The sequence below is a fragment of the Haematobia irritans genome, chromosome 1 (assembly GCF_050003625.1).
Source record: "Haematobia irritans isolate KBUSLIRL chromosome 1, ASM5000362v1, whole genome shotgun sequence".
Lineage (NCBI taxonomy): Eukaryota > Metazoa > Arthropoda > Insecta > Diptera > Muscidae > Haematobia > Haematobia irritans.
In genome coordinates, this window is record NC_134397.1 from 94,271,961 (window position 1) to 94,287,141 (window position 15,181).

Here is a 15,181-nt window from a genome sequence, read left to right on the forward strand (position 1 = left end):
GGCTGATTGACCCTGATTTGTTATTGTGCATCATACAGCTTTTTCAAGGCAGTTGTGCTTTTGTGGAAGAACTCAACAATTCCTTTTACTTTTTTTAAGACATCGTCAATTTGCAACAATGATGTTTGAACGACTAAGTTAAGCGAGTGCGCGTAGCACCCAATCCAACGCCAATTTCCCATGCGCACTGCTCCCACCACATTAGCGGCATTGTCTGTTACAATGGCAGCTATTTTGTTTGTAATGCCAAAATCTTCAGCAACTCCCTTAATAAAATTTGAAATATTAGCCGATGAATGACTGTCATTGAATTCCAAACAAGCTAGTAAATGAGACCTCAACTTTGTACTCCCATCAATATAGTGAGCAGTAACAGCTATGTAACTAGTGTGGTAAAGTGATGTCCAACCGTCTGTTGTAAGGCACACAGCAGAAGCAGTTTGAATATTGGTTTTAATCTCTTCCATTAGTGTCGAATATGTGTTATCTAGCATATTGTTTGATAGTGTTTTTCGATACGGAACGCATGATGACCCTTTGTTATCATTTTTAAGACTTGCTCGTCAATTTGCTGGACTTTGCGAATTGGTGGAGGTTTTCGCATGAATTTGGTTATATTTGGTTGGGCTTTACTGGCTTGTGCACTGGAAGATGGCTGTTCGCACATAAAATTATTTTCATTCAAATTAATGGTTTCTGTTGGATTGCTGTTGGCTACACTAAGATTTTGGCTGGATGAATTATGTGTAATAAAGCTTTGCCTTTCCAGCACAAGTGGCGTGGTGGGGTGTTTTCTCTTCATATGGCGTGAAAGGTTTCCATTCGATCCACTGGTTATACTTATTTTGGATTTGCAGTAATTACATACGGCTTTACCATCTCCACTATCTTCGAAATGGAGCCAAATTGAACTGTGTTTTTTTCTCGAAGACATGCAGCATTGAGAATTAAATGAATTTAAGTATATATTCCAGTTAATTAGTATCGATTTACTTACGTCAATCGTCGGTAAAAATAATAGAAAGAACTTCACCAATTACAACTGTATATATTGCATTTATTTTCTGTTTCACAAATTCTTTGAAGATACATCAAATTTCAATGGAAAATACATTTTTTGAGCTAACCAAAGATGCCACACAACTTTCGTAAACACATGGAAAACTTATTGGGGCGTATACATTGAACGTCACTTCAAGAATGCTTAAAAAATAGCATTCTATATACGCAGTCGCTAAAGCTTAAGACCTCCGTTGTCATAGCTTTATCCTTTATGCTTGTAATTTACTTATAAGTATAAATATGAAATAAATAAATAAATAAAATAGCATTCTGCTTATTACTATTAATTATTGTTATCCTTCTAAAAATTACTCACCGTTATTGAAGGCATTGAAATCAACATTTTATACTATATTATTTTAAACAAAAAAAGAACAATTCCCAATAAACACAGGATGAGCGTTTTTCAAATGCGACAAGTTTTCAGTTTGAGGGTAAATATAATTTTCAACATAAATTCAACTTGACTTGAAATAGCTCATCTTCAATACACCTTCAAATTGCTTGCGAATTACTTCCAATTTGCCAAAATGTTGACGAAATCTTTAAAAAGGTGTTGAAGATAATATGAGAAAACTTTGACAAAACACTACCCTAAAATGCAACGAAAAAACCATGTGGTTTTTCAATACTTATTTGTGCAACGAAGTTCGTGGTCAATTGCAAGAAATAAAAAAATGGAAAATTTTAGACAAATACCAAATAGTTTATTAAAATAGGTAAGTGAAAATAAAAAATGAAATAAAACTTTAAGGAAGTCACTAAATGTATATCTCTTTGCAGAAAACTAAAATTATGGATTCTACGTTCTTGAAAACATTAAAAAGCTGACCGATGAAAAAATGGTGGACAATTAACTGGAACTGCTTCAAATAGTTTATAATAATTGGTACGTCAATATGAAAAATTAAATCAACACTTTAGAGAAGTCACTAAATTTAAATCTCTTTGCAGAAAACTAAAATCTTTGGATGCTACATTCTTGCAAACATTAAGAAGCTGACCAATGAAAAAAGAGTGGCTCATCGACAAGAAAAAGTTTCCAGAAACATTACAAGTGCAAACCAATTAAAATCGTTAAAAACAACAAATTGTTGAAATCAACAACTTCTGGGTGAAAATGTGCATCACATCGTCAGTTTAATTCATATGCTATTAACAGTTTAAAATGGATATTTTGTGAATTCCTTCTGCTGGAAATCAATTCTAACACGCGGTCCAAAACGTTCCTAATTCCAAATTGCCCGCATGTTAATAAATTTTAATGGTGTTTTATGACACCAAAAGGAAGGAAAACGAATTATCAATGCAAAAGTGTTTACTAATAATGTTTAAGATATTTAAAGTTTTGTTGTTTAATAAGATTATTATTTATCAATTGGTATTGTAGTGTATTATGTAGTGTAGTGTATTATTATATATTTTATTTTGATGAAAATGAATAAATTATACAAAATTCATAGAATTTTGGCTTTGACTTTCAATTTGAAGTGGGGATATCATTCATACAAATTTAGGTTGAAAAGTATTTGCAACGACGTTAATTTTGAATTTGACTCGCATCGAAAATTGTTTGACAAATTATTGTGTAGCGATGCATTTCAATTTGAGGATAACACTTGAGATATTATTGCTAATGTGTTGAATTTCACTGTTGAGGGTAATGTCTGTTTTTGTTGAGAACGCGATTTTCTCAACAATTTTTCAACTTGAATATTACCCTAATCCTTTGAAAAAATGTTTGAAATTTAAAAAATTGTTGAAATTTAGCATTTTTCAAACGTTTGTGTTTATTGGGTTATAACCAACAACGTTTATATTTAGGTTGTTTTACATTTGGCATCATCAATTAGGATCTGGCAACTTCAATCCAGCTGATGTCATAAAGAGCTAGTAAAAGGGTATGAGACGTTATGTTAAGGAACTGTGGAGCTGAAAGTGTGAGGGTGTCGGATCCAGTTCATTTAGTTCCAGCCACGGAATAGTTCCAAAGACCTAGTTCGTTCCGGAACTATCCAACTCTACTTATAAGCTTTCGGTTTATAGTTTTAAAATGTTTTTATTAAAAACAAAGTCGAAATTATGATTATCAAACGAGGAGAATAACTTAACGTCATCAGCATACATCAAAATGCTAGAGTTTACTACGGACTGAGGTAAATCGTTTATAAATAACAAAAATAAGACAGGCCCCAAATGACTACCCTGAGGCACACCCGATGGGACATCAAAGCACCTTGAATAGGAATCACCAAAAGACACAATCTGCGTACGGCAATCAAGATACGACGAAATCCAAGCCAAAAGTGCAATGGCCAATCCAATCCTACCCAGCTTATGATTCACCCGGTCAAAAGCCTTACTAAAATCCGTATAAATAACATGAGTCTGATTCCCAACAACAAACTGATTAATAACATGAGAAGTAAATTCCACCAAGTTCGTAGTAGTCGATAGGCCCTTACTAAAACCATGCTGGCAGGGATCCAGTATCGAATGCCATGCGACAAAACATCAGTTACCATCTTTTCAAAAACCTTGGGAATAGCACTTAGAGGGAAATAACCGAACCTCAATGAACTATTAAAACATCGACAATGGAGCAGAGAGACATTCGGAGCAAAACCTCAGAATTATCCCAGGAATCCCATCTGGACCACCACTGGTGGACGCCTCAACCCCACGCAAATACCCAGACACAGACAGACTATCAAATAATGGAATTGCCACCCTATCAAGCGACCTAATAGAATAGGGATATGAACCATCAGCATCATAAGCACCCTTTCTATAAACAGATTCAAAATAGCCCGCGAAACAGTCCGCAATGGACTGGTCCCCATAAAAGTTAACACCATCCCTCCGGATATTCGAAGGCCTAATCGAAGACTTACGTTTCATCCTAACAAATTCATAAAAAGGCCTCGGGTTACAGTGAATGTCACCTCTAACCTTATCAATGTAACGAACATAACACGCTCTTCCATATTCCATATTATAAATAGACCTAGCGTCCTCTTATAACGTCTAAAACATCTATTCCTATCATTCCTGAGTCTCGTCAACACAGGAGAATACCATGGCCGATTCCTAGGGAAATCCACCCTTCGCCTAGGAACAGTCCGCGACACAAAACCGTCCAAAACCTTGTAGAAATTATCAACAGCCATATCGATATCAGACAACCGATTACACCTACAAACAGAGCCCCAGTCAAAACCCGAAAGAAGCGAATTCAAGAAACCGAAATTCGTCTTCTTAAAACATAGTGAAAATACCTCATCCCGAGCAGCAACCATTTGAGACTCATGAGCAACATCCGTATCAGGCAAGTCGAGCCAAGACAGCATAGGCCCAAAACCACGATCCTGTCCGAATCATTCATTCCAGACATAGTACTATTTAATGCCACAAAATGACGCTCATAGATAGAATACTCAGAAGTCGGAGGAATATATGAGCATGTGACGAATAACCTAAATTCCAGTACATCTACCCTTACCGCAAGGAATTCAATACCATCAACATCGTCTAGAACAATTCGCTCAGATGGGAAGGTGTCAAGGACACCAATTAGTACCCCACCACCAATCCTACCCTTACGATCCTTCCTGAACACCAAGTAACGACCACAAAGAATCTCAGAATCATATACCGATGGCCTGAGCCAAGTCTCAGTCATAACCAAAACCGCAAACTCAAAATCAAAACTATCAGTATACAGCCTCGATAATTTCGTATTCAACCCTCTGACATTCTGATAAACAATAGAAAAAGAGCCACTCAGTTTTTTGGAGATGGAGGAGGCCTGCTAGGTAATCTAGCTAAGTTATCAGACCGATCAACAAACTCCTTAACGAATGCCCTAGGAGGCCAAAAATCACGATTGCACATCGTATCGAAAAGATCAGCATCGACAATAATCTTAAATGAAGATCTATTCTCAGAGAACTGAGACCTCAACCGGGGAAAAACGAGAAACAAAAACTACCCTCTTTGAGGCAGCCATATTGAGTCTCTTCTTTTTCCCTTTGGTTGAGGCTAAGGGCAATCCGACAAAGTAGGCGTCGCGAAACTTATGAGAGACAAACCTGAATCAACCCCACGACCCCGCGAAGAAGTCGAGTCAGTCACCAAAGGAATCGGTACAGGAGCTTGCGTGGACTGTTCAGCTACAATACCTGGAAGAGGATCACAAGAAATAGGAACAGTCACAGCCGATCGGGGCAGTGATGATACGGCACCACCTTCCGACGTACCGGAAACACTATGCATCGCATCCTTCGTACCCCTTCCACCAGATTTCGGCAGCCCCAAACCAGTCCTAACAACCTTAGTACGACCCTCCTTCGGCGACGAAGGCCTCTTCCGTTTCGTACCCGATACAGGAGAGGCAACAAATAACGAAAAATCTGGAAACCCATCAAACAACGTCGAAAATTTCACAAAGTTAGAATACAGCTCCCATAAGTCACGCGTCAACGTAGTCACCTCAGACGCAGCCTCCCTAACAAAGTTATAGAACTCCACACTAATCTTCCTACATCTCACACAACACCATCTAAGACCGTTGTTACCAACGTACAACTCATCTACCACCCTTGCAGCCAGTCCAGCACACCTCGAATACCAATGCCCATCACAAAGCCAGCATACAATAACAATCTCATCATCAGAAGCAATTTTACAATCCTCATTCGAGCATACCATGGTGAATTCAGTAACAAAATAAAATTAAGTTGAAGTCCAAATACAAATTATAAAATCTAATATAAGAGAGCTCTCTTATTTAGTTTATTTTTTATTTGTAGTTTTGTCAGCCGGAAATTAAGCATTGCAAACTTTTGTAGGTTCTAGGCGTTTGTCTACTGAATTTGCATGTTTTGATTTTTGCTTTATACATATATATTAGTTTATTCTCACATAATGTGGGGTTTATTCTAAAAATTTTAAATGCAACGTTTGAATACTCTTTGAATTTTTTAGTACATTTTTTTATTAATTTTTTTTGGAAAACAATAAATTTTACATACTACAAATATATGTTTTCAAAATTATTAACTTATACGACGTTCTCACCAAGCATGTTTTGTGGTTTGAAATGTTTTCCCTTTATAAGCATTTCAAAACGAGTCATTTTCCCCATATAAAAAATTAAGTCCAAAACACAAGTTTTCTTCAAAAACACGTCAATAGAATGTGAACACACCTAATTTGGAATATACCCCGAATAACATACCCATTTCAAAATATATGTTAAATTATTGATATAAATTTCATAGAAAAAAGGGAATAAACAAAGGCTTTGAAGAACATGGACATGTAAAAATAACATAACATTTTTTCCCTTTGCGCTCGCGGTAATTATTTCAACATACGTTGCATATATGTGAATTTCGAGTAAATGTGTATTTCTAGTTTCCATGGTAACTGTCAAACTAAAACATCTCAACTCGGTGTGAACGGTGAAATGTTTTGGAAAAACGAATGAGGAAAACGAGTCATTGGGAACATCGCATTAGATATTAGGTATATATAATTCTAAATAAAAATTGTATCATATTTGAAAATTTAACAAAAAAAAAAAAATTATGATGTGGTCGATTATTCCGAAAGGGGTAGGTGAGCGCGGGATGTAAGGAGTGGGCGGTCTTGCGGGGCCATTCTGTAAGGTTTTATGGAGTTCGAGTGGTGATGGTAGGGCGGGCGACTGGGATATAACCTCTTGTCCCCTATTTGGAAGAATGTGTGTATTAGAGTCGGTAAATTTGTTGTTTAAATGAGATTATATATATTTATTGATACGGACCTGGACAAGGGCAACGGGATGGAACATCATCTGGGAAACGATTGTGCAGGCTGGTGTATGAGTTGCTCCTTTGTTGTATAAGGGTCACCGTAACATCGTTGGTTGCTAGTATTGCACCCTTTCTGCTTCTAGTCTTTCTCTACGTTTCAGAACACGGCACCCAGTATCTCAGCAATCATGATAAATGTCTATATCCGATAAATGTAACCTCTCTTTTGCCTTTAAACAATTTATGCACTTGGATACGTTATTATTACACTCTCTATACGAATGGCCAACCTCACTGCATTTAGCACATACTTGATTTTCACTTCTGCAATGTATCGACGTGTGAGCGAATCCCCAACATGTAAAACATCTTAACACTTTCAAACATTCATATACAGGACATCTATATAATTTTCTATTTATGCATAATTTCCTTAAATCCCTCTCCATAATTTCCTTAAATACACAAATTTTCCTTGTAAAATCGCCATTCTAAGTCGAAAACTTACAAAAATGAATCAAAATTTTCTATCACTCTAATACATGTTCGACCGATGAACCATAAATGTAATTTTGCGAAGTTGCCTAAAAATTTCTTTAGATTTAAAATTTCCTATATTGTTATACCCTGCGCCACACTGTGGTGTGTTCCAGTCCATGGTGTTAACCAACTTAAATTCAAGTCTTTAGATTTTTATAGAAGTCTAACAATTTTTTCCACCTCGGGTCATATTTAAAAGTACAGTGGGTTACGGATATAGGTTAGGTTAGGTTATGTGGCAGCCCGATGTATCAGGCTCACTTAGACTATTCAGTCCATTGTGATACCACTTATCACTGAGTGCTGCCCGATTCCATGTTAAGCTCAATGACAATGGACCTCCTTTTTATAGCCGAGTCCGAACGGCGTTCCACATTCCAGTGAAACCACTTAGAGAAGCTTTGAAACCCTCAAATGTCACCGGCATTACTGAGGTGGGATAATCCACCGCAGGAACCGAACCCACGACCTTGTGTATGCAAGGCGGGCATGTTAATCATTGCACCACGGTGGCTCCCAACGGATATAAGAAAGTCAGAAAATCCCGGAATTGTTTTCTTATATGAGTTTTTTTCTAATAGACAAATATTGCAAATAAGAAAAAAAGTTTCTTATAAGCTTTCGGTTTATAATTTTAAAATGTTTTTATTAAAAACAAAGTCGAAATTATGCTTTTTGATGGATGTGGACACAGAGAGTTTGATTTTAGTAGTCTTTGGGAAACCCTTACTTTTACATCGTACATTAAAACCCTTGGTTTTTATATTGATTGCAATTCGAATTTTCAGAATCACATAAACTTTGTTATATCTCGTGTTTCTTTTGTCCTAAAGAGTATTTATTGCACAGGATGCAGGTTCCCCCTAAATACCCGTAAACAAATTGCTCACTCTCTCATTATGCCTCTTATAATTTATGGTAATGAACTTTTTCCTGGGACTACTGGTACCCATTATCAAATATTAAACCGTGGTTTCAATAGAATTATTCGGTTCGTTTATGGGTTGCACATACATGACTATGTTTCCTCCTATGTAATCGACTTTTTTGGGATGTTCTTTCAACGATTTCGTCAATATCCGAACTTTGTTGTTATTTTATAGGGGTATAAAGAGCGGAGTTCCCCGGTATCTCATATCAAGTTTTTCTTTTTCAGCATCGTCTAGAGCTCACTCTTTAATAAGCCCTTGTTTTTCAACGCTTCTAATGCAGCATTCACGTTCACGTTTGCAGGATTTGGAATACTATTGTGCCTTACAATGAAAGAAAATTTTCCTATTCTCCAAGCGAGTTTAAATCATTATTGCTTGCTCATGTATAATTTTTATTATTATTATAATCTTTTAGCATATATAGAAGAACCTTGAAATCCTTTTCCTGTGAGAGACAGTTTGATTGTTAGAGTGAGTTAGATGCAGTGCGATTGTTATAGTCAGTTCTGTTTGTAGTTTATAAAATTAGGTTGTTATAGAATAAGTTATTTGAATTCAATATTTGATAGTGCCATGAAGTATTTTACTGTGTAATCATTGTGGCCAATGATGGCTTATCGATTATGAATAAAGAGAATTAAAATTATAAAAAAAAAAAACAGTTAAAATGGAAAATTTAAGAATTCAAATCTGAACAATTAGAATATGTTGTAATTTAGTACTTTTCAATTCAAATACTTGGTTATAATGTTAATTTTTAGTCATAGCAATCTTTGCATTTATGATTGAAAATATTTTCTGTATTTGAAGTTCCTAAATTGTTTGTGTTACCAATAAACGATCTCTTACTGCGTGAGAAGGCTGTCATGATGGCAAATGTTCGATGGGAGAATTGTAAGGGTTGTAACGACACCAAGCAAATATGGCCCCATTTAAACTTAAACCGCACACTAGATATGCTAGTGTTCTCGAGACGCCAGATATCACTCCTGATATCTGCTATAACGGGTCGCTGCCTGATAGGCGATTTTGCAAAAACTATTGGTGCGAAGTATAATGACTATTGTATGAGCTGTCATGATGCGGAGGAAAAGGAATCAATAAAACACCTCTTGTGTGAGTGTCCCGCATTTTGTGTAAGGCGTAAGCAAATTTTAGGGGCATATAGCTTCAGATTACTGGCGGACCTGGAAAAGGTTAACTTAAGCAATCTGCTAATGTTTTTGGAACAATCTGGTTGGTTCTACAGAAGAAAATAATCGAGAAGGTTCAACGGTTAAAACTAAAAGTGCCATATGTAATAGGTACTTTTAGTTAATGTGGTATCACAATGGAATGAACAGTCTAAGTGAGCCTGAATCTTAATCGGGCTGCCACTTTAACCTAACCTAACCTACCAATAAACGATTAAATATATTAATTTGTACACTACGGAAATTTTATTTCGGAACTTTTGGAGTCACCAATTTTTCTGCTGCGTGGAATAACAAATAAAGGAAAAATCGTACAGAATGAAATAAACTTAAAAAATTCAGTCGATATGTACTTTTTAAAGGTGCTTAGTTTTATAGTCTTTTGTGATGCCACTAGTTCGCTAATTGATTAGCTATGATTTAAAATAATCTTAAAATAAGTAAAAAGGTATTTGAATAACTTCAATATAATAAAATAAACAAAACTAAAAAAATCTATACATAAAAAAAGTTTTTTATAAGAAATTTATTATAATGGGATTTTGGACTTGATTGTTCTTTTATCATTTTTTTCTTATACACGTTGTTCTTATATGAAACAAAAAGCAAAAAGACATCATGTTTTTGCTACATTTTCTGAAATGCGTTTTTTTTCTTCTATGAGATGTGCTGTTGTTGTAACAGTTTATTGTGATTGCATCCATTTTTATATTTAACGCTTAGGGACTTCAGCAGTATCCAGGTCAAGGAACTCTGCGACTAAGGTGGGATGTGTCCTGAGTGATCTGAGTAGGTTTAGCTAGGCAAGAGAAAAGATGAGATGTGCTTATATGCCACCATGGTGCAATGGTAAGCATGCCCGCCTTGCATACACAAGGTCGTGGGTTCGATTCCTGATTCGACCAAACACCAAAATGTTTTTCAGCGGTGGATTATCCCACCTCAGTAATGCTGGTGACATTTTTGAGTTTTTCAAAGCTTCTCTAAGTGGTTACACTGCAATGTGGAACGCCGTTCGGACTCGGCTATAAAAAGGAGGTCCCTTGTCATTGAGCTTAACATGGAACTCACACTGAAAAAACAGTGAACCCATTTCCATTGCAAAATGAACTAAACTGTAGTAATATTGACCATGATTTAGCCCCTAAGATTTTTTTCAACTTGTCTAGTTTATAATTCTCTTAAATTTTAGTTCATCTATAACATTGTATTTTAGTTCATTTTTACAACACCATAAGATTTATATACCCCTACCAAGTTAAAAAGTCAATATTCTTTTGGTTTACTTGCTTATTTTGTGGGAAACCCGATAATGAAAATTGGTTTACAGTCCCTTTAAAATGTCGACAACTAAACTATTTTTAAGTCAATCCTTCTACAGTACAGAGAAATTAAATAATTAAAGGAACAACAAATCTATTTATTTATTTTACTATTATGAAAATGTTCATACATTAAAATCAAACTTTCTTTAAGCAAAAGTACTTTATTATAAAAACTTATGATGAAAGTTCTTAATACAATGTTTTTTGTGAATAAAAATTATGACCACGTGGAACAGAGAGTAGTTCATTTGAACTCGCTGTTTGGACATTTTGACTTATCCTTTTTTTATTCATCGTAGGTAATTTTTTCAAATATCTTGCTGGAAAAAAATGGAAGCAATAATGAAAATTGTTAAAAATTAACACCATGTAATGAAATATAAGTTTTTAATTCTTTATATTAGCTTGTAACTTACCATATTTGGGGGCATTTTATCAAGGAGTAAGGAGTTCAACTTTTCTTTGGAAAACGTATCTCATAAAATTTGTACCTGAAACAATTAGAGAAATAATGAAGTATTTTATATAAACTCATAAAACTGTGTTGTTATCGATGTGAAGGATATAATAAAATAAATATTGTAGTTGGAAAAAGACAAAGTTTTAATATAAAACTTACCAATTCTCTATTAAATTGTGCGCTGAGGGGAAATATGAAAAGTTGAAGAGTTGTCCAAATTTATTTAGGTTACTCTGAAATTAAATATATATTTTTTACATTAATTAAAATTATTAAATAGGTTTCCAAAAAATTTAATGAAAAAAATAATAATATGCAAAAAAATATTATGGTTAACCCTAGACAGTCATCATTCGTCAAAATGACGACACGTAATTTCATTTTCGATTTAAAATGAATTTTAGTCTATTGGGAAATGGTAAATTTAAGTTATACTAATTCGACCGTTTTATGAATTTTTGTGTTATACTACTTAAAACCAAATTGAATAAGAAAATAAATTCAAGTTTGGTTCACTTTTTCGCTCACGATGAAAATTATAGCGTCTTGAAATGAGCCGTAGTCAAAATGACGAAGGATGACGTTAATGTACAAAAAATAAGGATGACTGTACAGGGTTAAAAGAAAGTTAAGGAATCCTTACCAATTCACTATTATATTACAAGCAAAGGAGTACTAAAAATTTTTCCAAATTTTTAAGGGGTTATTCTGAAATTAAATATTTGTTTTTTACATTAAAAATATAACATTGGTTTCCAAAAAATTTGATTAAAGAAATACTAACATAAGGTATTAAAAACCTGTAATTTTAATGATAAAAAGGTCAAAAAAACGTAAATATTCTAGTTGAAAGAAAGCCAATTTTTAGCAAAACTTACCAATTCTCTATTTTTTAAATTTATTTGTATCCATGTGGAGTTGCTCTGAAATTAAATATTGCTTTTACAACAAAGAAAAGCATTAAACTGGTTTCCAAAAAAATTAATTAACAAATAATAATATACATAAAAAATATTCTTTTTAAAAGAAATACATATTAAAAAAATACTTACCAATTTATGACTAAACTGTACGCTGAGATACACAGAAAAAAAAGTGTCTCGTAAATTTAAGAAGATTTTTACAATAATTTATTACAAGAATTTTCCAGAATTTTAGTTCATTTTTCGTATCTTCAACGAAAATTAACTACTCGAAAGGAAATTTTACAAATTCTAAGTAGCAATCGTTTAGTTCATGGCCTACAAAATACGATGGAAATTTCCTTAAAAAATTTCTTAACTGGTAGTTAAAAATTCGTTTGTCATGCTATAAAACTACTTGTGAAATGTAAAGTATTTTCTAAGTAATAAGTGCAATTTACCATAAATTTTTTTTTTGTATGAGAAAATATTTTTTTACGAAAAATGAACTTGAAAGTGGATAGCAATTTCTTACTAACAATTCCTATGGTTAATAATTGTTGGTAAAAAATTTCCCAATGAAATATTTTTAGTTCACATGTAATTAAAATTTATAGACATTTTCGTCAAAAATGGGTAGATAACATTTCATGAAAATTTTGCAAATTTTAAGTTAAACGTTTCATCGCTCATAAACTGGTGTGCCTTTACGAATATTATTCTTAGAGTAAATTGTCAGCAGATGCGATGAACTAATGCACAGTACAGAGATCTTTATCGGAATAGTGGAATGTGATTAATGTAAAGATGATGTTACTTGAGTTTTGTTGTGTATACATGAGCGTGGGGTTGTTTTTATTTTTGTTCATTTAGTGGCTTGTGTGTGTGTGTTTGTTATTCGTTGATGGTTTTTGGCTGGATGAGGTGTTGTTTTCAATAAAGGCACATGTGTTTTTGTTGTTGTAGGAATGTTTTGGCTTTGCTTGGTTTTGTTCGGCATGCTTCAGTTGTATAGTTGGCGTTGGCGTGGGCTGTTGCATCTTTTAAGTAGGTATGCAACAAGGGAATATAAAGGCATGGAATATTTTGGATTTTTGAGTCATATATTGGTGTTTGTTTATTAAACCTTTTAAATGAAAGTTATTAATATTTTATCGGTAGTTTAGAAAAAAGTTATTAAGAATATTTAGTAAAATATGTTGAAATTGAAAGTGTATTGAAATTTTCTTTATTCAATGTAAAAAATTAATATTCAATTCCAGATGAATTTGGAAACTTTTTGTAATATCTCAGCATATAGTTTATTCATAAATTGGTAAGTATTTTTTTAATATGGCTTTCTTTTGAAAAGAATATTTTTATGTATATTATTATTTGTTAATTATTTTTTTTGGAAACCAGTTTAATGTTTTTCTTTGTTGTAAAAGCGATATTTAATTTCAGAGCAACTCCAGACGGATTCAAACAAATTTAAAAAGGTAGAGAATTGGTAAGTTTTCTTTTAAAAATTGACTTTCTTTCAACTAGAATATTTACGTTTTTATGACCTTTTTATCATCAAAATTACAGGTTTTTAATACCTTATTTTAGTATTTCTTTAATTAATTTTTTTGGAAACTAATGTAATATTTTTAATGTAAAAATAAATATTTAATTTCAGAATAACCCCTTAAAATTTGGACAAATTTTTAGTACTCCTTTGCCTGTACTTTAATAGTGAATTGGTAAGTTTTCTTTAACTTTCTTTTAACCCTGGACAGCCATCCTTATTTTTTGTAGATTAACGTCATCCTTCGTCATTTTGACTACGGCTGATTTCAAGACGATATAATTTTCATCGTGAGCGAAAAAGTGAACCAAACTTGCTTTTATTTTCTTATTCAATTTGGTTTTAAGTAGTATAAAACAAAAATTCATAAAACGGTCGAATTAGTATAACTTAAATTTACCATTTCCCAATAGACTAAAATGCATTTTAAATCGAAAATGAAATTACGTGTCGTCATTTTGATGACTGTCTAGGAATATCAAGAATATTTGGTTTTTTATGCATATTATTATTTTTTTCATTAGATTTTTTGAAAAGTTATTTAATAATTTTATTTAATATTTAATTTCAGAGTAACCCAAATAAATTTGGACAACTTTTTATATTTCCCCTCAGCGTACAATTTAATAGAGAATTGGTAAGTTTTATATTAAAACTTTGGCTTTCTTTCAACTAGAATATTTATTTTATTATATCTTTCACATCGATAACAACGCAGTTTTATGAGTTTATTTAGAATACTTCATTATTTCTCTAATTGTTTCAGGTACACATTTTATGAGATACGTTTTCCAAAGAAAAGTTGAATTCCTTACACCATTTGATAAAATGCCCCAAATATGGTAAGTTACAAGCTAAAATGAAGAATTAAAAATTATATTTCATTACATGGTATTAATGTTTATTAATTTTCATTATTGTTTCCATTTTTTTTCAGCAAGATATGTGAAAAAATTACCTACGATGAATAAAAAAAGGATAAGTCAAAATGTCCAAACAGCGGGTTCAAATGAACTACTCTCTTTTCCATGTGGTCATAATTTTTATTCACAAAAAACATTGTATTAAGAATTTTCATCATAAGTTTTTATAATAAAGTACTTTTGCTTAAAGATAGTTTAATTTTAATGTATGAAAATTCTCATAATAGTAAAACGGTTTGTTGTTCCTTTAATTATTTAATTTCTCTGTACTGTGGAATGATTGATTTAAAAATAGTTTAGTCGTCGACAGTTTAAAGAGACTGTTAACCAATTTTTATTATCGGGTTTCCCACAAAATAAGCAAGTAAACCAAAATAATACTGACTTTTTAACTTGGTAGGTGTATATAAATCTTATGGTGTTGTAAAAATGAACTAAACTACAATGTTATAGATGAACTAAAATTCAAGAAAATTGTAAACTAGACAAGTTGAAAA

The 15,181-nt window shown here is 32.9% G+C and overlaps 1 long non-coding RNA gene across 1 annotated transcript; it reads left to right on the top strand.

Annotated features, from left to right (window-relative positions):
• Window positions 1-14,542: 14,542 nt before the first annotated feature.
• On the top strand, window positions 14,543-14,873 carry LOC142240135 (uncharacterized). Its single transcript, XR_012723175.1, has 2 exons — window positions 14,543-14,603; window positions 14,699-14,873. It is a non-coding gene; the product is annotated as an uncharacterized LOC142240135 (long non-coding RNA).
• Window positions 14,874-15,181: the final 308 nt, after the last annotated feature.